The 21,141-nt window shown below is 47.8% G+C and overlaps 1 protein-coding gene across 2 annotated transcripts in view; it reads left to right on the forward strand.

The window, feature by feature from the left end:
- Nucleotides 1-13,313: 13,313 nt before the first annotated feature.
- Nucleotides 13,314-21,141, forward strand: part of FBXO17 (F-box protein 17) — a 34,234-nt gene continuing 26,406 nt past the window's right edge. The window contains exon 1 of one of the 2 annotated variants that reach the window (XM_037991643.2): nucleotides 13,314-13,658. The gene's annotated coding sequence lies outside the window, so the exon portion shown is untranslated. The remainder of the gene's footprint in view (nucleotides 13,659-21,141) is intronic. The other variant, XM_007996736.3, reaches the window with a different exon arrangement.

Raw genomic sequence — 21,141 nt, forward strand, 5'->3', positions numbered from 1 at the left:
CAAGGGATCCTCCCACCTCAGCCTCGCAAGTAGCCGGGACTACAAGTGTGAGCCAGAATACCTGGCTAATTTTTGTTGTTTTTGCTGTTGTTGTAGAGATGGGGTCTTACTATGTTGCCCAGGCTGGTCTCAAACTGCTGGGCTCAAGTGCTCCTCCTGCCTTGGCCTCTCAAAGTGCTGGGATTACAGGGTTGAGCCACCATTCCTGGCCTCTGATTTGTTTTATAATTTTTATTTATTTAAAAAATATATATGTATATATATACACACACACATTTTTTTTTTTTTTTTTTTTGAGATGGAGTCTCACTGTCACCCAGGCTGGAGTGCAGTGGTGCAATCTCTGCTTGATCTTGGCTCACGGCAACCTCCGCCTCCTGGGTTCAAATGATTCTCCTGCCTCGGCCTCTCGAGTAGCTGAGATTACAGGCATGTGCTACCACGCCCAGCTAATTTTTTGTATTTTTAGTAGAGATGAGGGTCTCACCATGTTGGCCAGGCTGGTCTCGAACTCCTGGCCTCAAGTGATCTGGCCACCTCGGTCTCCCAAAGTGCTGGAATTATAGGTGTGAGCCACCACACCTGGCCTGATTTGTTTTTTTAGAGAGGTAGAACTGAGAATGATAACTTTCAATTTTTAGGTCATGACCCATGGATAAAAGTCACAACCAGCACAATTTTTTTTAAATGAAATTCAATAGGAAATATCAGAGTGCACCGCACACAGCAAGGGGTAAATATTGCTGCAGAAATTTTACTTTTAGGTGTATTGATTGTTGTGTAAAATACATTTCTGTTTTTGTTGTTGTTGTTGTTGTTGTTGTTGTTTTGAGATGGAATGTTGCTCTGTTACCCAGGCTGGAGTGCAATGGTGCGATCTCGGCTCACTGCAATCTCTGCCTCCCAGATTCAAGTGATTCTCCTGCCTCAGCCTCCCGAGTAGCTGGGATTACAGGTGCCCACCAACACACCTGGCTAATCTTTGTATTTTTGTAGAGACAGGGTTTCACCATGTTGGCCAGACTGGTCTCGAACTCCTGACCTCATGTGATCCACACCGCCTCGGCCTCCCAAAGTGCTGGGATTATAGGTGTGAGCCACCGTACCCAGCCAGAATGCATTTCTTACTCAGGTTATGGTTACAAAATTTAGAGAAACATTGGCCTGGAAGTTCATAGCACGTGCCCAGAAAGAACTGATTTTGCAACCTTCTAAACCTATTCCAATTCCGCACGCCATCTTCAGGGAGCGGCACTCTGATTTCACCAGCTGCCAGACCCAAGAGCCTGGCTTGTCCTGGACTCCTCTCTCTCCCCATTTCTCACACTAAATCCAGTCCAGCAGCAAATCCTTTTGTCTTTCCTTCAAAGGACATTCAGAACACGCTTGACTTCTGCCATCACTCCTCAGACAGGATCACCGCACAGCTGGGTTATCACTCCTCCACCTTGGAGAGAGCAGAACCCTGAGAGAGCGCCCTGCACATAGCAGGTGTTAGGCTGGGCGTGGTGGCTCACACCTGTAATCCCAGCACTTTGGGAGGCTGAGGCAGGAGGATCACTTGAGCCCGGGAGTTCAAGACCAGCCTGGGCAACATAGCGAAACTGTCTCGATTTAATTAAAAAAAAAAAAAAAGCTGGGCGCGGTGGCTCAAGCCTGTAATCCCAGCACTTTGGGAGGCTGAGGCGGGTGGATCACGAGGTCAGGAGATCGAGACCATCCTGGCTAACACGGCAAAACCCCGTCTCTACTAAAAATACATAAAAATTGGCCGCGTGTGGTGGCGGGCACCTGTAGTCCCAGCTACTTGGGAGGCTAAGGCAGGAGAATGGCGTGAACCCAGGAGACGGAGCTTGCAGTGAGCCGAGATGGCGCCACTGCACTCCAGCCTGGGGGACAGAGCAAGACTCCGTCTCAAAAAAAAAAAAAAAAAAAAAAAAAAATCAAAAAATTAGCTGAGTATGGTGGTGCACACCTGTAATCCCAGTTACTTAGGAGACTGAGGCAGTAGGAATGCTTGAGTCCAGGAGTTAGAGGCTACAGTGAGCTATGATGGCACCACTGTACTCCAGCCTGGGCAACAGAGTGAGACCCTGTCTCAAAGAAAGAAACAAAACAAAACAAAAAGGTGCTGCATGCAGTAGGCGCTCATCTCTGGATTGACTGGTGTCAGGGCTGGGCTTGGAGGCTGCTTGGCCAGCCTCCTCCTTCCATCCTCCTCCAGCCTGCCCAAAGCCTGTTATCTGACCTCCCCCAACATGGGCTCCTCTCCCAAGCCTGCAGCCTCTGAGGTTTGTAATCTGAGCCTGGCAGCTGCACACGGTGCCGCCCCTAGGCTGGTAGATGACAGATGAGTTGCATTCCCCTTGCACTCTGTTGACATTGTGAGAGCCGATCCCTCCCAGGAACAATCTATAGCATCCCCAAGGGGCCCTCTGAGACCTGCCTGTTCATCTCTGGGTCACAACCCCAACATCAGCCTGGCCAGGAGGAAAGCCAGCCAAAGGGGTGACAGGGAGTATCATCTGCATGCCAGGCATCATGTAACTACTCTCAGGGGCCGTGGCCAGGCCAGATGGTGAGATGGAATGCAGAAGGAATGTAGAATAGAGCTGGGCGACAGAGAGACCGGCTGACGCCAGTCCAGCCTCCAGCCACCTGGGTAGCTACAGACATCCCTCTAATGTCACTGGTTAGGAAAGTGAGCTGATGATACACCATGAACCCAGATCGAAGGCCAGAGGACCAAACCTTTGTAGCCCATGAAGTCCGTTTGTTATGGTAACAATTTTAAAAGGGCTCAGCAGGGTTTTTGAAAAGGTTGTTTTTTTTGTTTTGTTTTGTGACAGTGTCTTGTTCTGTTGCCCAGGCTAGAGTGCAGTGGTGCGAACACAGCTCACTGCAGCCTTGACCTCCTGGGCTCAAGCGACCCTCCCACCTCAGCCTCCAACGTAGCTGGGACCATGGATGCGTGCCACCACACCCATCTAATTTTTTAAATTTTTTTGTAGAGATGGGGGTCTCCCTAGGTCGCCCAGGCTGGTCTCGAACTCCTGGGCTCCAGTGATCCTCCTGCCTCAGCCTCCCAAAGTGCTGGGCTTACAGGTGTGAGCCACCATGCCAGGCTAAGGTTTTTTTCCATAACTAGAAAGTCAAAACTCCCTTTCCAATAATAAATTATCTGGCCAAGAATTAATCTCACCTAGCTAGCAAAATTGTTATCTTTTCTCTTTTTTTTTTTTTTTTTTAAAGAATAGAGGCAGGAGGCCAGGTACAGTGGCTCACGTCTATAATCCCAGCACTTTGGGAGGCCAAGGTGGGTGGACCACTTGAGGTCAGGAGTTCTAGGCCAGCCTGGGCAACATGGCAAAACCCTATCTCTACAAAAAATAGAAAAATTGGCTGGGTATGGTGGCACGCACCTGTAGTCCAAATGTTCGGAAGGCAAAAGCGGGAAGATGGCTTGAGCTCAGGAGGTTGAGGTTGCACTGAGCCATGATTACACCACTGCACTTCAGCCTGGGCTGCAGAGTGAGACCCTGTCCCCACCACAAAAAAACAATAATAAATAAGAGGCCACGCGCGGTGGCTCACACCTGTGATTCCAGGACTCCGGGAGGCCAAGGTGGATGGATCATTTGAGGTCAGGAACTCAAGACCAGCCTGGCCCACATGGTGAAATTCCATCTGTACTAAAACTACACAAAAAAATTAGCCGGGCGTCATGGCAGGTGCCTGTAACCCCAGCTACTCCGGAGGCTGAGGCAGGAGAATCACTTGAACCCGCGAGGCAGAGGGTTGCAGTGAGTTGACATCACACCACTGCACTCCACACTCCAGCCTGGGCGACAGAGCAAGACTCTGTCTCAAAAAATAAATTAATAAAATAAAATAATAATAATAATAATAAATAAGAACAGAGACAGGGTCTCCCTTTGTTGCCCAAGCTGATTTCAAACTCCTGGCTTCCAGTGATTCTCCCACTTTGGCCTCCCAAAGTACGGGGATTACAAGCGTGAGCCACTCACTGTGCCTGGCCAGTAAAATTGTTTTCTTATGTGTGTCTTTTCATGTTCAGCCAGGAAGGCTTAAAATCGAATAGAGAGATGAAGGAAATCAAAGCCCCAGAATTAAGACTTTTATGTTATATTTAAGAATCCTCAGGCTGGGCACGTTGGCTCACACCTGTAATCCCAGCACTTTGGGAGACTGAGGCGAGTGGATCATCTGAGGTCAGGAGTTCAAGACCAGCCTGGCCAACATGGAGAAACCCCGTCTCTACTAAAAATATAAAAACTAGCCAGGAGTGGTGGTGTGCACCTGTAATCCCAACTAGTTGGGGGGCTGAGGCAGAAGAATCATTTGAACCCGGGCGGTGGAGGTTGCAGTGAGCCAAGATCACACTACTGCACTTCAGCCTGGGCGACAGAGCAAGACTCCATCTCAAAAAAAAAAAAAAAAAAAATCATCTGGGCTATTTGGTATTTTAAGTATTTGTAATGTTTAAAAGAGTTTGGGTCAGGCACAGTAGTTCATGCCTGTAATCCCAGCACTTTGGGAGACCAAGGTAGGCTGATCATGAGGTCAGGAGTTCGAGACCAGCCTAGCCAACATGGTGAAACCCTGTCTCTACTAAAAATACAAAAATTAGCCTGGCATGGTGGCACACACCTGTAATCCCAGCTAGTCAGGAGACTGAGGCAGGAGAATCGCTTTTATCTGGGAGGCCGAGGTTGCGGTGAGCCAGGATCACACAACTGCACTCCAACCTGGGTGACAGAGCGAGACTCTGTCTCAAAAATAAAAAATAAAAATAAATTTAAAAATAAAAGAGTTTGGAGGCCAGGCGTAGTGGCTCACACTTGTAATCCCAGGACTTTGGGAGGCCAAGGCAGGCAGATCACGAGGTCAGGAGTTGGAGACCAGCCTGGCCAACAACTTCATCACTATTAAATATACAAAAATTAGCTGGCCATGGTGGCGGGCGGGCACCTGTAATCCCAGCTACTCAGGAGGCTGAGGCAGGAGAATCGCTTGAACCCGGAAGGCAGAGGTTGCAATGAGCCAAGATAGCGCCACCGCACTCCAGCCTGGGCGACAGAGCTAAACTCCATCTGGGGAAAAAAAAAAGAGTTTGGCATATTAGGAAATGTGACACGTTTATCCTGTAAATTTAAGTCTTCCAAGGTAAAACATGTAATTGTGTAAATTCATTGCTGTGGACTTGTAATTTTTCACTGAAGCGTGAGTAAAAGAATTTTACTCTAGGTAAGTAAATGCTACTGGGATGTTTTAAAGATTTTGATATGTTTAATTTATTATAAGAGTTAAGTACTACTGGCCAGGCGCGGTGGCTCATGCCTTTAATCCCAGCACTTTGGGAGGCCAAGGTGGACGGATCACAAGGTCAGGAGATCGAGACCATCCTGGTTAACACAGTGAAACTCCGTCTCTACTAAAAATACAAAAAATTAGCCAGTGTGGTGGCTGTAGTCCCAGCTACTTGGGAGGCTAAGGCAGGAGAATGGCATGAACCCAGGAGGCGGAGCTTGCGGTGAGCCGAGATCACGCCAGTGGACTCCAGCCTGGGCAACAGAGCAAGAGACCATCTCAAAAAAAAAAAAAAAAAAGTTAAGTACTTGGAAAGGTTTTGCTTCTTAGAAGCGTCTGTTGAGCTTCCCAAAAAATCGAACTGTCTAAATTTGTGAAAGCAGAACACTGAACAGAATGTAATTAAGATTCTAAATGGAATGTGAAGCTGTTGCAACTGGAATTGGTTGGACATTAATCAAAGGCCTCCCTAAAAGTGACTGCTAAAATGTATTAGGTTTATAAATAGAATAGTATCTGTAAGTACAACTTTGAAGCTTAAGGAAAACAATGTTTACATTGGTAGCTTTAATACATCAAAAATTAATTTAAGGGCTGGGCGCAGTGGCTCATGCCTATAATCCCAGCACTTTGGGAGGCCAAGACCGGTGGATTGCCTGAGGCCAGGAGTTTGAGATCAGCCTGGGCAACGTGGAGAGACCCTGTCTCTAAAAAATAAAAATAAAAATGAAAGAAAATTAACTTAAAACAGGAAGTCATACAAAATACAAAATACAAAAGTGAGCCAGGTGCGGTGGCTCACGCCTGTAATTCCAGCACTTTGGGCAGCTGAGGCAGGCGGATGACCTGAGGTCAGGAGTTTGAGACCAGCCTGGCAAATATGGTGAAACCCTGTCTCTATTAAAATACAAAAATTAGCCAGGGTCTGAGGCAGGAGAATCGCTTGAACCCGGGAAGCAGAGGTTGCAGTGAGCCGAGATCGCATCACTGCACTCCAGCCTGGGCGACAGAGCAAGACTCTGTCTCAAAACACAAAACAAAACACCACCAACAACAACAAACACCAGGAAGTCATTGGTCTTTTTTTTAATATATATATAGAGTCTCACTCTGTCACCCAGACAGGAGTACAGTGGCGAGATCTCTGCTCACTGCAACCTCTGCCTCCTGGTTACAAGTGATTCTCATGCCTCAGCCTCCCAAGTAGCTGGGATTATAGGCATGCGCCATCACATCCACCTCATTTTTCTATTTTTAGTAGAGACAGGGTTTCACCATGTTGGCCAGGCTGGTCTCGAACTCCTGACTTCGGGTGATCCACCTGCCTCAGCCTCCCAAAGTGCTGGGATTACAGGCGTGAGCCACTGTGCCCAGCCTCATTAGTCTTTTCTGTGCACAAATACCTTCCCCAGTGCCCCCAGAAAGTTCACAGAGACACTCTGTCCTCCACTGGTGTCTAGAAGCCATCCCCTCACCAGTATAAGTTTAGCTGCCTTTCCCCTTAGAGAAGCAGCGCTAGACACAGTGAATTGTCCCCAACCTCCATCTCCTCTTTGTCCTGAGTTGTGGGAGGCAGCCTCTGGGATGGCCTCTGATGGGCCTTGCCTCCTGGTGTTCACAGTCCTGTGTAATCCCCTTCCCTCAAGTATGAGTCGAACCTAGGGATTCACTTCTAGCAAACAGAAAATGGCAAAAACGAACTGGGCAAGGTGGCATGTGTCTGTAATCTCAGCGACTCAAGAGGCTAAGATGGAAGGATCCCTTGAGCCTAAGAGTTTGAGACTAGATGAGCAACATAATAAGAGATCATCTCAAAAAGAAAAAAAAAAAACGAAGGAAAGGAAGAAAGGAAGGAAGGAAGGAAGGGAGGGAGGGAGGGAGGGAGGGAAGGAGGCCAGGCATGGTGGCTCACATCTGTAATCCCAGCAAGACTTAATATATACAAAGTCTTAGGAAACCTCTGCCCAGAGAAGGGGGCATCTAAGTGTAACTGTGGTTCTTGTGCTTGTAAATGGGGTATCCTGGGGTGGTGATTAAGGGCTCCGGGGTCAGACCAGACTTCACTGTGGTTTTTTCTTTTCTTTTTTTTTTTTTTCTTTTTCTTTTTTTTTTTTTTTTGAGATGGAGTCTCACTCTGCCACCCAGGCTGGAGAGTAGCGGCACAATCTCAGCTCACTGCAACCTCTGCCTGCCCGGTTCAAGCAATTCTCCTGCCTCAGCCTCCCAAGTAGCTGGGATTACAGGCATATGCCACCATGCCAGGCTAATTTTCAGAGCCTCACTTTGTCACCCAGGCTGGAGTGCAGTGGAGCAATCTCAGCTGACTGCAGCCTCCACCTCCTGGGTTCAAGCGATCTTCACACCTCAGCATCCCAAGTAGCTGGGATTACAGGAATGCGCCACCACGCCAGGCTAATTTTTGTATTTATATTTGTATTTTTTAATACTTATTTATTTTTGAGACAAACACTTGTTCTGTCATCCAGGCTGGAGTGCAGTGGCACGATCTCAACTCACTGCAGCCTCTGCCTCCCGGGTTCAAGTGATTCTTCTGCCTCAGCCTCCCAAGTAGCTGGGACTACAGGTGCCAACTACCACACCCGGCTAATTTTTGTATTTTTAGTAGAGACGGGATTTCACTATGTTGGCCAGGCTGGTCTCAAATTCCTGACCTCATGATCTGCCCACCTTGGCCTCCTAAAGTGCTGGGATTACTGGCGTGAGCCACCACGCCTGGCCTAATTTTGATATTTTTAGTAGAGATGGGGTTTCACCATGTTGGCCAGGCTGGTCAAACTCGGAAGTTCAAGTGATCCACCTGCCTCTACCTCCCAAAGTGCTGGGATTACAGGGATGACCCACTGTGCCTGGCCCATTGCACCATTTTTAAAACACGGCACCTGGCCAGTAAGTACAGAAAAATGGGCAAAGGTGACTAACAGATAAATTATGGAGAAATCAATGCAAATAGCTCTTTTTTTTTTTTTTTTTTTTTTTTTTTTGAGACAGAGTCTTGCTGTGTCTCCCAGACTGGAGTGCAGTGGGGCGATCTCGGCTCACTGCAAGCTCCACCTCCCGGGTTCACGCCATTCTCCTGCCTCAGCCTCCCGAGTGGCTGGGACTACAGGCGCCCGCCACCACACCCGGCTAATTTTTTGTGTTTTTAGTAGAGACGGGGTTTCACCGTGTTAACCAGGATGGTCTCGATCTCCTGACCTCGTGATCCGCCCGTCTCGGCCTCCCAAAGTGCTGGGATTACAGGCGTGAGCCACCACGTCCGGCCGCAAATAGCTCTTAAACACATGAAAAGATGACCAATGTCCTCACCTGAGGAGACATGCGAAGGAAGATACCAGGGCAACACCTCTTTTTGTTTTCTTTTCACTTCTTAGATAGGCAAAGATGTAAACTTTGTTTTTGTTTGCTTGTTTGTTTTTTTGTTTTGAGACGGAGTCTCACTCTGTTGCCCAGACTAGAGTGCAGTAGCACAATCTTGGCTCAGTGCAACCTCTGCCTTCCGGGTTCAAGCGATCCTCCTGCTTCAGCCCTCCTAGTAGCTGGGATTGCAGGCACACGCCACCACATCTGGCTACTTTTTGTGTTTTTAGTAGAGACAGGGTTTCGCCATGTTGGCCAGGCTGGTCTGAAACTCCTGGCCTCAGGTAATCTGCCCGCCTTGGCCTCCTAAAGTGTTGGGATTATAGGCGTGAGCCACTCTTTGTTTGTTTCGAGACAGAGTCTTGCTCTGTCACTCAGGCCTGGAGTTCAGTGGCACGATTACAGTTCACTGCAACCTTACCTCCCAGGCTCAGGCGATCCTCCTGCCTCAGTCTCCCAAGTAGCTAGAACCACAGTCACGCACCATCATAACCAACTAATCTTTAAATGTTTTGTAGAGATGGGGGTCTCACTATGTTGCACAGACTGGTCTTGAACTCCTGGTCTCAAGTGATCCTGCTGCCTCCCAAAGCACTAGGATTACAGGCATGAGCCACTGTGCCTGGCCAATATAAACATCTGATAACACATCAGAATGGCAAGTGTCAGGGCCTCCTAGTTCAGTTCTTTGTGTTTGACGGGAATGACAGTTGGAGTTTTATTGTGATGGAAGGCTTTAGATTTAACTGGGTAGAAACAGGCCTTGCTTAGCAGAAAGAGCTGCAGAGTAGGCACATCAGCCTGCACCACGTGAGGAGATACCAGGAACAAATGTGACTCCGAGGGAAAGCACGACCAAGACCATAAATAAAACCTCCCTTCCTGTTCAGATCCAAGCATGTGGACAGGCTCGAGTGACAACCACATTCAGTGGGCTGCCCTGCTAGAGGCTCCCCAGGCCTCGCCACCGGCCCTGAATCATCAGCCTTCCTGACACTGGCTCCGACCTACAGCCGAAACCTCAGCAAGTCCGAGGCAGTAACCAGGACTCCTTATGTTGGGTGAGTCAAATCACGCTCCCTGCAGGAAAGGAGCCTAAAAACTAGAATAGCAATAATAAAGAAACAAGGCCAGGTGCAGTGGCTCATGCCTGTAATCCCAGCATTTTGGGAGGCTGAGGCAGGTGGATTGCTTGAACTCATGAGTTCAAGACCAGCCTGGGCAGCATGGCAAAATCCCGTCTCTGCAAAAAAATACAAAAATTAGCCGGGCGTGGTGGTGTGCCCCCTGTAGTCCCAGCTACTTGAGGGACTGAGGTGGGAGGATCACTTGAGCCCAGGAGATCAAGGCTGCAGTGAGCTGTGATCGTGCCACTGCACTCCAGCCTGGGTAAAAGAGCCAGACCCTATCTCAAAAATAAATAAATAAATGAAAAATAAACAATTCCACTTTTTGTAATAATAACAATAATAAAGAAACAAGCTCAAATCCATGGGTATCAGCACACTGGTGACACGTGTCAGCACAAGTATGCATTAGCTTTGTAATCATTATAATAACACACAATGGCTTTGTCTATTTGTTAAGGTATTTACAACAATCGCAAACATCTGACATTAGATTTGTGAACGCTTTAAGCGATGGCCTTTGGAAGGAATGTTGAAATAATTAGGGAAGTCTGGTTTGGAGGAAGATTTAGAGGAACAACTGTTTAATGATTTTATCAAAGAACAAAGATTAGTTAGTATTCTTGTCCTTACATATGCAAGCCCCTGGATGTCAGATAATTGAGCAGCATGAAGAAATGGCTACTTATGGCCAGGCGTGGTGGCTCACATCTGTAATCCCAGCACTTTGGGAGGCCAAGACAGGAGGATCACCTGAGGTCAGGAGTTCGAGACCAGCCTGGACAACATGGCCAAATCCCCTATCTACTAAACATACAAAAATTAGCCGGGCGTGGTGGCACGTTCCTGTAATCCCAGCTACTCAGGAGGCTGAGGCACAAGAATCGCTTGAGCCCGGGAGGCAGAGATTGCACTGAGCCAAGATCCAGTCACTGCACTGTAGCCTAGACAACAGAGCAAGACTCTGTCTCAAAAATAATAAGAAATAATAAAATTAATTAATTAAAATAAAATAAGGAAGCTCCCTATGTAGTGATATGTAAAGAGCTACTCAGGAAGCTGAGGCAGGAGATTCGCTTGAACCCGGGAGGCGGAGCTTGCAGTGAGCCAAGATTGTGCCACTGCACTCCAGCCTGGGCAACAGAGCAAGACTCCGTCTCAAAAAAAAAAAAAAAAAAGAAGTTGCTTTCCAGAGTTCCCCCACCCCACTGAATAGGTACATTTTTTTCCTCTTTGTAATGAATAAGGTGTCTGTTGGGTGATAGTTTTGGACTATTCCCCAGCAATCTCTTACCAATCCTTTCGCATCCTTTGATTATCCAAATTATTTAACTTGAGACCCCCTGTGCTTCTTCTAATTTATCTGTAATAAACAGATACTATCTGTAGAAGTAAATTGTTTCGTGCCTGTAAAAGTATGTAGGCTGCATCACAGCAGTCGCTTAATAACAGTATTGATTTTAAAAATCATCCCAGCACCAGGGCTAAAATCTCTTATCTGCAAACCTACGGTTTCTTCATAAATTAGGCCCCCAGCTCTTCAAATAGTGAGACCTGCCTGCATCCACATTAGGCTATTTATACCATCTCTTCCACTGAGTGCGTATTTCTCTCCACACAGCTTTTATTTTTTATTTACTGATTTATTTATTTATTTTTGAGACAGAGTCTCGCTCTGTCACCCAGGCTGGAGTGCAGTGACACAAGATCTCAGCTCACCACAACCTCTGACTCCCGGGTTCAAGCAATTCTGCCTCAGCCTCCTGAGTAGCTGGAACCACAGGCGCGCACCACATACCCGGCTAATTTTTGTATTTTTAGTAGAGACAGTGTTTCACCATGTTGGCCAGGCTGGTCTCGAACTCCCGACCTCAAGTGACTCACCAACCTCGGCCTCCCAAAGTGCTGGGATTCCAGGTGTGAGCCACTGCTCCCGGCCTCCACACAGACTTTGAAGCAGAAATATCATGCACTTGGGGTACTGCCCCCAACCCGGGGGGATATTGCAGAACTCTGTATGGATATCTGAACTGTATTTTAAAATCCAGGCCTGGCTCATACCTGGAATCCCAGCTACTCGAGAGTCTGAGGCAGGACGATCCCTTGAACCTAGGAATTCAGAGTTGCAGTGAGTTACGTTTGAGCCACTGCACTCCAGCCTGGGTGACTGAGCGAGACCCTGTCTCAAAAAAAACTAGATAAATAAAAAATAAATAAAATAAGACCGGGCATGGTGGTTCACGCCTGTAATCCCAGCAATTTGGGAGGTCGAAGCGGGTGGATCACCTGAGGTCAGGAGTTCGAGACCAGCCTGGCCAACATGGCAAAACCCCATCTCTTCTAAAACATACAAAAATTAGCTGGGCGTGGTGGTGGGCACCTGTAATCACAGCTACTCGGGAGACTGAGGCAGGAGAATTGCTTGAACTCGAGAGGCGAAGATTGCAGTGAGCTGAGATCGAGCCACTGCACTCCAGGGTGGGCAAAAGAGCGAGATTCCGTCTCAAAAAAATAAAATAAAATAAATAAAACCCCCAACATCCGGAATGCAAAACGAACTAGGCCTACGCCTTTCACATAAGAAACTGCGTGTGGATCTGTGCTAAAAACTCTACCAATAATACAGTAATTTTACAACTCACGGCAGAAAATGCTTTCAAAGGCGGTTGGTACAAATAATACAATAGTAGTCAAATTAGCGTTGGCTCTGAGCCCAGCACTGTGCTCCGCGCTGCACACGCAGACTCTCACGCCGTCCTCACGATGGCGCTGTGGGGCCTGGCTGAGGTTTCTAGGGGAAGGGGCCTTGGGGAATCCAGGCTCTCTGGCTGTGTGACCCCTCCAAGCTAGCGACTTGGACTACGTGCAATAGACCAGATATCTCTGGACTTCAGTTTCTCAGGAGAGGCGTCCATGAGGAGGTCATGCATGTAAAGCGTGTAGCACAGTGGCAGATACGAGCCAGTGAGTCTGGAGAATGATTTACCAGTGTGGGCAAGGCCTGGCTTCCAGAAAACTAGCTCTGGAGTGTCTGAGATCAGTCACCTTGAGGTCCCTGCTGCAATCTAGGGCCATCAGAAGGGACTGCAAAGACCCAAGGGCAGAGGTAAAGGGAGAAAATGGGTGGTGGCCCCAGCCGGATTAATTCAGTTGTCTATAGCTGGGGGGATGGGGAGGACGGAGGAGTCCTAAGGTAGGAGGGTACAGGTTTGTCATTGCCACAGAGAGTGTGTGTGGTGAAGGGATTTAATTTAAGATCAGGCCCGGGCTGTGAGAATCTAGCCCTGGGAAGCAACGTAAATACAAGAAAATCCCTGTGACCAGGGACTTTGATCCAAGTGTTTCGAATCAGGCCCTGGGTCGGGATCACAGCTAAGCGGTTTACCAACCGTGGACCTGGGCAGGATCCCATACATGTGAGGGGTGGAGACGGCCGCAAGCAGGAGGCCAGAACCAGAAGGAAACGGAATTTGAATGGGGGTGGGGAGCTAGGACCAGTCCCTCCGCGGCAACTGGGCCTCCCGCTTGCCTCACGCAGGCCTCCCAGCTCCCCGGCCCGCCCTCGCTCCCGCCTGGCCCAGCCGCCGGAGGAGGGGCGGCCTCCCGCACCCGCCCGCGGGATCTCAGAGTCACCGCCCCCGGCGCCGGGCTGCAGCCGCCACGCCCCGGGAGAGGACCGACTGCCTAGACCGCGGGTCCCGGGGCTCCCTAGGCCACGCCGATCACGGGAGGCCCCCGACTGCCTCCCAGAGCAAAGGGAGGAAAGGAGCTTAGCCCGCCGCTGCAGCTTCCGAGCAGCCCGCCAGGTGAGCGCCGGGACAGGTAGGGGACCCGGGTCGGGACCCAAACGTCAGTCCCGTTCTCGCCCACAGCTGGGGCGCCCCGGGAAGGATTCCCGCGCCAGGCCCTACCCGGAGGGGCGGGTCCCTGAGAGTCCCATAACCCGCAGCGTCCCTTCCCCGGGCCCTCCCTCGGCCCGAGGCTCCTTTAAACCCAAAGTTATACAGATGCACGTTAGAAAGTCCCAAATCTGGAAGGGCTTTGCTTTGAACGTGGGTGTTCGAACGCCCAGGCCTCTCCACCCCTGGCGCGCGTCCGCGGAGGCTACCATCTAAAACCCCTGCCAAACGCTGCAAACCAACACGTGGGCGCAACAGCCCGGGGAAGGCCTGGCCGCTTTTTACCGCTGCTTGATTTTGTGTCTTCTGGCCGTCTGTCCCTTCGCAGAATCTGTGAATCAGAAGCCTCGGAGGGCGGTTTCTTGATTTAGCTACTTGGGCACATTATGTGTTTCGCTATGGCCCCAACTCTCAATTTAAATTTTGTTCTGCCAAGTTACTTTTGCAATCTTCAGCGGTATGTTCTAAAGCTCTGTATACTGTCTCTTCGACTTTAGACAGCGTCTATTTACTCCATATTTTGAAAGACAAATATTATGGGAATCTAGTTGTAAAATAAATAATACTTCTTTAAAAATGTTCCAGTAATACACGACACTCAGACACGTAGGACAGGACAGAGCTTTGCATGGAAAACAACCCGCCTTTAAACAACAGCCTCTCCCTCACCACCGCCCCCAACCCCTGTCGGCCAAATACATTTTTTTGTAACTACATTACTTTTCAAAAATGGCAAAAAGTAACTCGTGATCGCTGGTGCCTCGTTTTTAACGTTTTCCACCTTTTATTCCTTTGGTATCTATTTCCAAATCTTTAAAGCAGATTTTTGGATTGTTATTTCTTATTTCATCAACTTTTAGACGACGCGTTCATGGATCCCTTGCTAAAAATAGCAGACAACTTTAATCATCTCCATGGTTTTCCTCCTCCCTATATAATCACCTCCCTGTATAGTCAGGACATTACTTTTGGCTTCTCTATTGGCTACTTTTCTAACATAAAATATTTTTTTAACTTGAATTTATTGTTCCATTAAATATACCTAGTATCCGTTGACTCTCTCTCTTTTTTTTTTTTTTTTTTTTTTGAGACGGAGTCTCGCTCTGTCCCCGGGCAGGAGTGCAGTGGCCGGATCTCAGCTCACTGCAAGTTCCGCCTCCCGGGTTTACGCCATTCTCCTGCCTCAGCCTCCCGAGTAGCTGGGACTACAGGCGCCCACCACCTCGCCCGTCTAGTTTTTTGTATTTTTTAGTAGAGACGGGGTTTCACCGTGTTAGTCAGGATGGTCTCGATCTCCTGACCTCGTGATCCACTCGTCTCGGCCTTCCAAAGTGCTGGGATTACAGGCTTGAGCCACCGCGCCCGGCCATGACTCTCTTTTTGTAAGTCTTGGCTAAGGAACTTCTTTTTAAAAAATACAGTTTTAGGCCGGGCGCCGGCGCGGTGGCTCACGCCTGTAATCCCAGCACTTTGGGAGGCCGAGGCCGGGAGATCACCTGAGGTCAGGAGTTAAAGACTAGCCTGGCCAAGATGAAACCCCATCTCTACTAAAAGTTCAAAAATTAGCCTGGCATGGTGGTGGGTGCCTGTAATCCCAGCTACTCAGGAGGCTGAGGAAGGAGAATCGCTTGAACCCTGGAGGTGGAGGTTGCAGTTAGCCAAGATTGCACCATTTGCACTTCAGCCTGGGCGATAAAAGCGAGACTCTGTCTCAAAAAAAAAAAAATATATATATACACACACACACACACACACACACACACACACACACACATATATATGTATTTGAGACCCCATCTCAGTCAAATCAAATCAAATCAAAACTGTGTTGCCCAGGCTGGAGTGCTGTGTCTTAATCATGGCTCACTGCAGCCTCGACCTCCTGGGCTCAAGAGATCCTCCCACCTCAGCCTCCTGAGTAACTGGGGCTACAGGTACATGCCCCCAAACCCCACTACTTTGTGTATTTTTTGTGGATACGGTTTTGCCGTGTTACCCAGGCTGGTCTCGAACTCCTGGGTTCAAGCCATCCACTCATCTTGGCCATCAAAAGTCCTGGGATTACACGCGTGAGCCACCAGCGCCCAGACAAAAAGATAAATTTTTAAAATAACATTTTTGTATTTATGTAAATATTAATTTCTTCAATTCCAATCAAGTTCTACATATGGCTTACAAATCAAATAGAAAAGCTTGCCTTAATTTTTTTCTATAATAAAAGTAATATAATCTCTTTTAGAAAAATGGAAAACGAAGTGTTTTAGATTAAAAGAGATGAAACCTGACACCCCCAATGGTGTTTGAGCCCCCATGGGGATCTTGTTTGGAGGAAGCAGCTACAGAAGACCTGCTAGAGACAGTAGGGGAAATTGTTCACGGAGTGGGTATTGACGGCAGAATGGATTTTTGAGACGGAATCTCACTCTGTCGCCCAGGCTAGAGTGCAGTGGCACAATCTTGGCTCACTGCAACTTCCACTTCCTGGGTTGAAGCGATTCTCCTGCCTCAGCCTCCTGAGTAGCTGGGATTACAGGCATGTGCCACCATGCCCGGCTAATTTTTTTTTGTAATTTTAGTAGAGATGGGGTTTCACCATGTTGGTCAGCCTGGTCTCGAACTCCTGACCTCGTGATCCACCAGCCTTGGCCTCCCAAAGTGCTGAAATTACAAGCGTGAGCCACCATGCCCGGCCAGGTTGCCCTTAATCTTAAGAGATTCATTAGGAAGTATTGAAGAGTAGTTCATCAAGGCCGCCAGGTGCGGTGACTTACGCCTGTAATCCCGGCACTTTGGGAGGCCGAGGAGTTCAAGACCAGCCTGGCCAACATAGTGAAACCCTGCCTCTACAAAAATAAAAATTTAGCAGGGCATGATGGCGAGTACCTGTAATCCCAGCTACTCCGGAGGCTAAGGTGGGAGAATCGCTTGAACCCGGAAGGTGGAGGTTGCAGTGAGCCGAGATCACACCATTACACACCAGCCTGGGTGACAAGAGTGAAACTCTGTCCAAAAAAAAAGAGGCAAAATGTGGAGCGTATAGCAATGTTCATTTGATTACTCTTTCAATTTATCTATATAATGAAATTTCTTTTTTTTTTTTTTTTTTTTTTTTGAGACGGAGTCTTGCTCTGTCGCTCAGGCTGGAGTACAGTGGCCGGATCTCAGCTCATTGCAAGCTCTGCCTTCCAGGTTCACGCCATTCTCCTGCCTCAGCCTCCCGAGTAGCTGGGACTACAGGTGCCCGCCACCGCGCCCGGCTAGTTTTTTTTGTATATTTTTAGTAGAGATGGGCTTTCACCGTGTTAGCCAGGATGGTCTTGATCTCCTGACCTCATGATCCGCCCGTCTCGGCCTCCCAAAGTGCTGAGATTACAGGCTTGAGCCACCGCACCCGGCTATAATGAAATTTCATAGTAAAAATTGGGAGAAAATAAAGTAAGATGATTTTGAAACAGAAAGAGACAGAAGACATGTATACAGTAGCACAGACTATGGAGTCCTGTATACCCCCCAGCAGGTTTTTTTTTTTTTCTTTGAAATGGGGTCTCACTGTGTCGCTCAGGCTGCAGTGCAGTGGCACAATCACAGCTCACTGCAGCCTTGACCTCCTGGGTTCAAGCAATTCTCCTGCCTCAGCCTCCTGAGTAACTGGGATTACAGGTGCGCACCACCACACCCGGCAAATTTTTGTATTTTTAGTGGAGATGGGGTTTCACTATGTTGGCCAGGCTGGTCTCGAACTCCTGACCTCAGGTGATCTACCGGTCTTGGCCTCCCAAAGTTCTGGGGATAACAAGAGTGAGTGAGCCACTGTGCCTGGCTCAGTTTTTTGGTTTTTTGGGTTTTTTTCTTTTTTTCTATTATTCTTTTCCCTTGGTCCCACCTTACAAAACCCACCATTCTCTTACTACCCAGTGGGGGTCTCAGTCTGTTTTGTAGAATGGAGGCTGCCCCATTCCGGAATCTTGAATAAAAACCCATTAGATCTATAACTAAATTTGTTGTAATTTTGTCTTTTGACGTGGCTCTGTTGCTTCTTTGCTGGGCGACCTTGGGCATGTTGCTTTCATCCTCCAAGCCTCAGTTTCCCCATGTGCCTACTTCATGGGGTGGTTTGAGGCTTCTGTGAGATTTTGTAAAGCAATTCCCACATGCCTAGAGCAAAATAAATGCTCAGTTAACAGTAGCTGTTAGTATTTTGTGAAGGTATTTCCTTAACTATTATAGCCTGTTCACCTATGACTGACACTGTTAACTGCTGCAGCTGAGCCCTTTCTTTCTCTTTTCTTCTTTTTGTTTTTTAATTGAGGCAGGGTTTCATTCTCACCCAGACTGGAGTGCAGTGGCACAGTCTCGGCTCACTGCAACCTCAACTTCCTGGGCTCAAGTGATCCTCCCACCTCAGCCTCCCGAGTAGCTGGGACCACAAGCGCACACCACCATGCCCGGCTAATTGTTAAATTTTGTTTGTAGAGACAGGAGTCTCACTATGTTACCCAGGCTGGTCTCAAACTCTTGGGCTCAAACCATCCTCCTGCCTTGGCCTCCCAAAGTGCTGGGATTACAGGCGTGAGCCACCGCACCCAGTCACCACTCATTTTTCTAGGGATAGATTTGGAACTTTGTATTTTGTTTTTCCTTTTGCAAATTCATCGAACGATCGTGCCAGAGGTTCAGTTTTTGTCCTGCTGTGTTTCGCCTTGTTTTTTCCTAAGCACGTCTGTCCTTACCCCACATTCTTCTAGTCTCTGATGGGAGCATATGGAGGTGCCCACGTGAACTCCTCCAATCCCATAGCCGGGCGTTTGCTGCTAATCATAGTAACTCTTCACAGTGGCAGCAAATATTTGTCGAGGGCCAGGCCCTGATCTCATGAAATTTCCCTACAACCGTGAGGGGCAGGGATTATTAGAGGTCCATCATCTCTGATCCAAAACTCTTGGGCCACATGCATTTGGGAATCTAGACTTTGATTTTTTTTTTTAATTTTTTTTTTTGGAAGACAGACTCTCCTTTGTCACCCAGGCTGGAGTGAAGTAGTGTAATCTCGGCTGACTGCCACCTCCACCTCCTGGATTCAAGCCATTCTCCTGCCTCAGCCTCCCAAGTAGCTATGATTATAGGCACGCACCACCACGCCCAGCTAATTTTCATATTTTAGTAGAGACGGGGTTTCACTATGTTGACCAGGCTGGTCTCGAATTCCTGACCAAGTGATCTGCCTGCCTCAACCTCCCAAAGTGCTGGGATTATAAGCGTGAGCCACCATGCCCAGCCTAGACTTTGAATAGTAAGCAAGTCGTACGGAGCCTATTTGGTATGTTACATAAGTACCCTAGTAGGGCTGAGGAGCATTTGTGTAATCAAACACTAATAGGCTTCAGTGAAATGCACGTTCATTCTCAGGGGAGTAACTAAAGACTATACAAAACCTCATGACAGCTTGAGTCAGCTCCTGCCACCAAATGGGTCCGGGAAAAACTTTTGGTTTTCTGAGCTTTTAAACATGTAGATTGTGGATGACAGATGTGGACCTGCATATTTCCCATCTCGCAGAGGGGACATTCTCATGCACAAAGAAAGGACCAGGTGTGGTGGCTCATGCCTATAATCCCAGCACTTTGGGAGGCTGAGGAGGGCAGATCATTTGAGGTCAGGAGTTCAAGACCAGCCTGGCCAATATGGTGAAACCCCATCTCTACTAAAAATACAAAAATTAGCCAGGCATGGTGGTGTGTGCCTGTGGTCCCAGCTCCAGAGGAGGCTGAGGCAGGAGGATCGATTTAGTCCAGGAGTTGGAGGCTGCAGCAAGCTATGATTGTACCCATGTACTTCAGCCTGGGCAACACAGTGAGACCCTATCTCAAAAAAAATTTTTTTTCTTTTTTTACTTTTGATAATCATTCATGTTCTGGGTACTTGTGGCTTATTCCTTATTTTGTATTTGTATTATTTATAATACTTGTATTTGTAATATTTGTATTATTGTGCTATATAGTAGTCCATCTTATCTTATTAATGACTTATTTGTATGTGCTACGGTGGACGGGCATCTGGGACTTTTCCAGTCTGAAGCTGTTAGGAACAAGATTGCCATGAATATTCTTGTATGTGTTTTCTGGCTCTGGGGTGGAGTTGCTGGGCCATGGGGCAGGCACATTTTCATTTTTACTTCAAATGTCCAGTGGGCCAGGCACAGTGGCTCATGCCTGTAATCCCAGCACTTCGGGAGGCCAAGGCAGGCGGATCACTTGAGCTCAGGAGTTTGAGACCAGCCTGGCCAATATGGTGAAACCCTGTCTCTACTAAAAATACAAAAATTAGCCGGGCATGGTGGCAGGCGCCTGTAATCCCAGCTACTTGGGAGGCTGAGGCACAAGAATCACTTGAACCCAGAAAGCAGAGGTCGCAGTGAGTTGAGATCGTGCCACTGCACTCCAGCCTGGGCGACAGAGTGAGACTCAGTCTCAAAAAAAAAAAAAAAAAGTCCAGCGGTTTCCAAAGTGATTCCAAATGGATTCCACCAGGGATGTATGGGAGTTATCTTTGATAATATTTTTAGTGAATTGCAGTAACATTGCACTGTTTCGTTTGCTCATTTTCTTTTCTTTTCTTTTCTTTCTTTTTTTTTTTTTGGAGATGGTGTCTCACTCTGTCACCCAGGCTGGAGTGCAGTGGCGGGATCTCGGCTCACTGTAGCCTTGACTTCTGGGCTCAAGCAATCCTCCCACCTCAGCCTCTCAAATAACTGGGACTACACACACATGCGCCATGCCCTGCTAATTTTTTTGTAGAGATGGGGGTCTTGCTATGTTGTCCAGGCTGGTCTTGAACTCACAGACTCAAAGGATCATCCCGCCTCAGCACTAAATCCCAAAGTGCTGGGATTACAGGCGTGAGCCATCGCACCCAGCTGTACATTTGCTTTTACATTGTCAAGGGGGAAACATCTACATTCTGTTCTGTTTCCATATTTAAGCCCTACATGCTTTAACTGCAAAGTTTGCCGTGTTTTTTTAAATCAGCTTTTTTGAGGTGTAATTTACACACCGAAAACTTCAGCCCTGTTAAAGTGGACAACTTCATGGTTTTTAGTGACTTTACAGAGTTGTGCAACCGTCACCACTGTGACAAAGCATTTTCATCACCCCAAAATATCCCCTGTGCCTATTTGTAGTCACTCTGTTCCCAGCCTAGCCCAGGGCAACTACTAATCTACTTTCTGATCAAATAGATTTGTCTTTTCTGGTCATTTCATAGAAGCACATTATATAATATGTGGCCTTTTGCATCTGGCCTCTTTCATGTAGCATGTTGCTTTGGGGTTTATTCATGCTATAGTGTGTTTATTCCTTTTTATTGCTTAGCAATATTCTATTTTGTGGATATGGCACATTTATCCATTC

This window comes from Chlorocebus sabaeus, chromosome 6 (genome assembly GCF_047675955.1).
Source record: "Chlorocebus sabaeus isolate Y175 chromosome 6, mChlSab1.0.hap1, whole genome shotgun sequence".
NCBI classification, from domain to species: domain Eukaryota; kingdom Metazoa; phylum Chordata; class Mammalia; order Primates; family Cercopithecidae; genus Chlorocebus; species Chlorocebus sabaeus.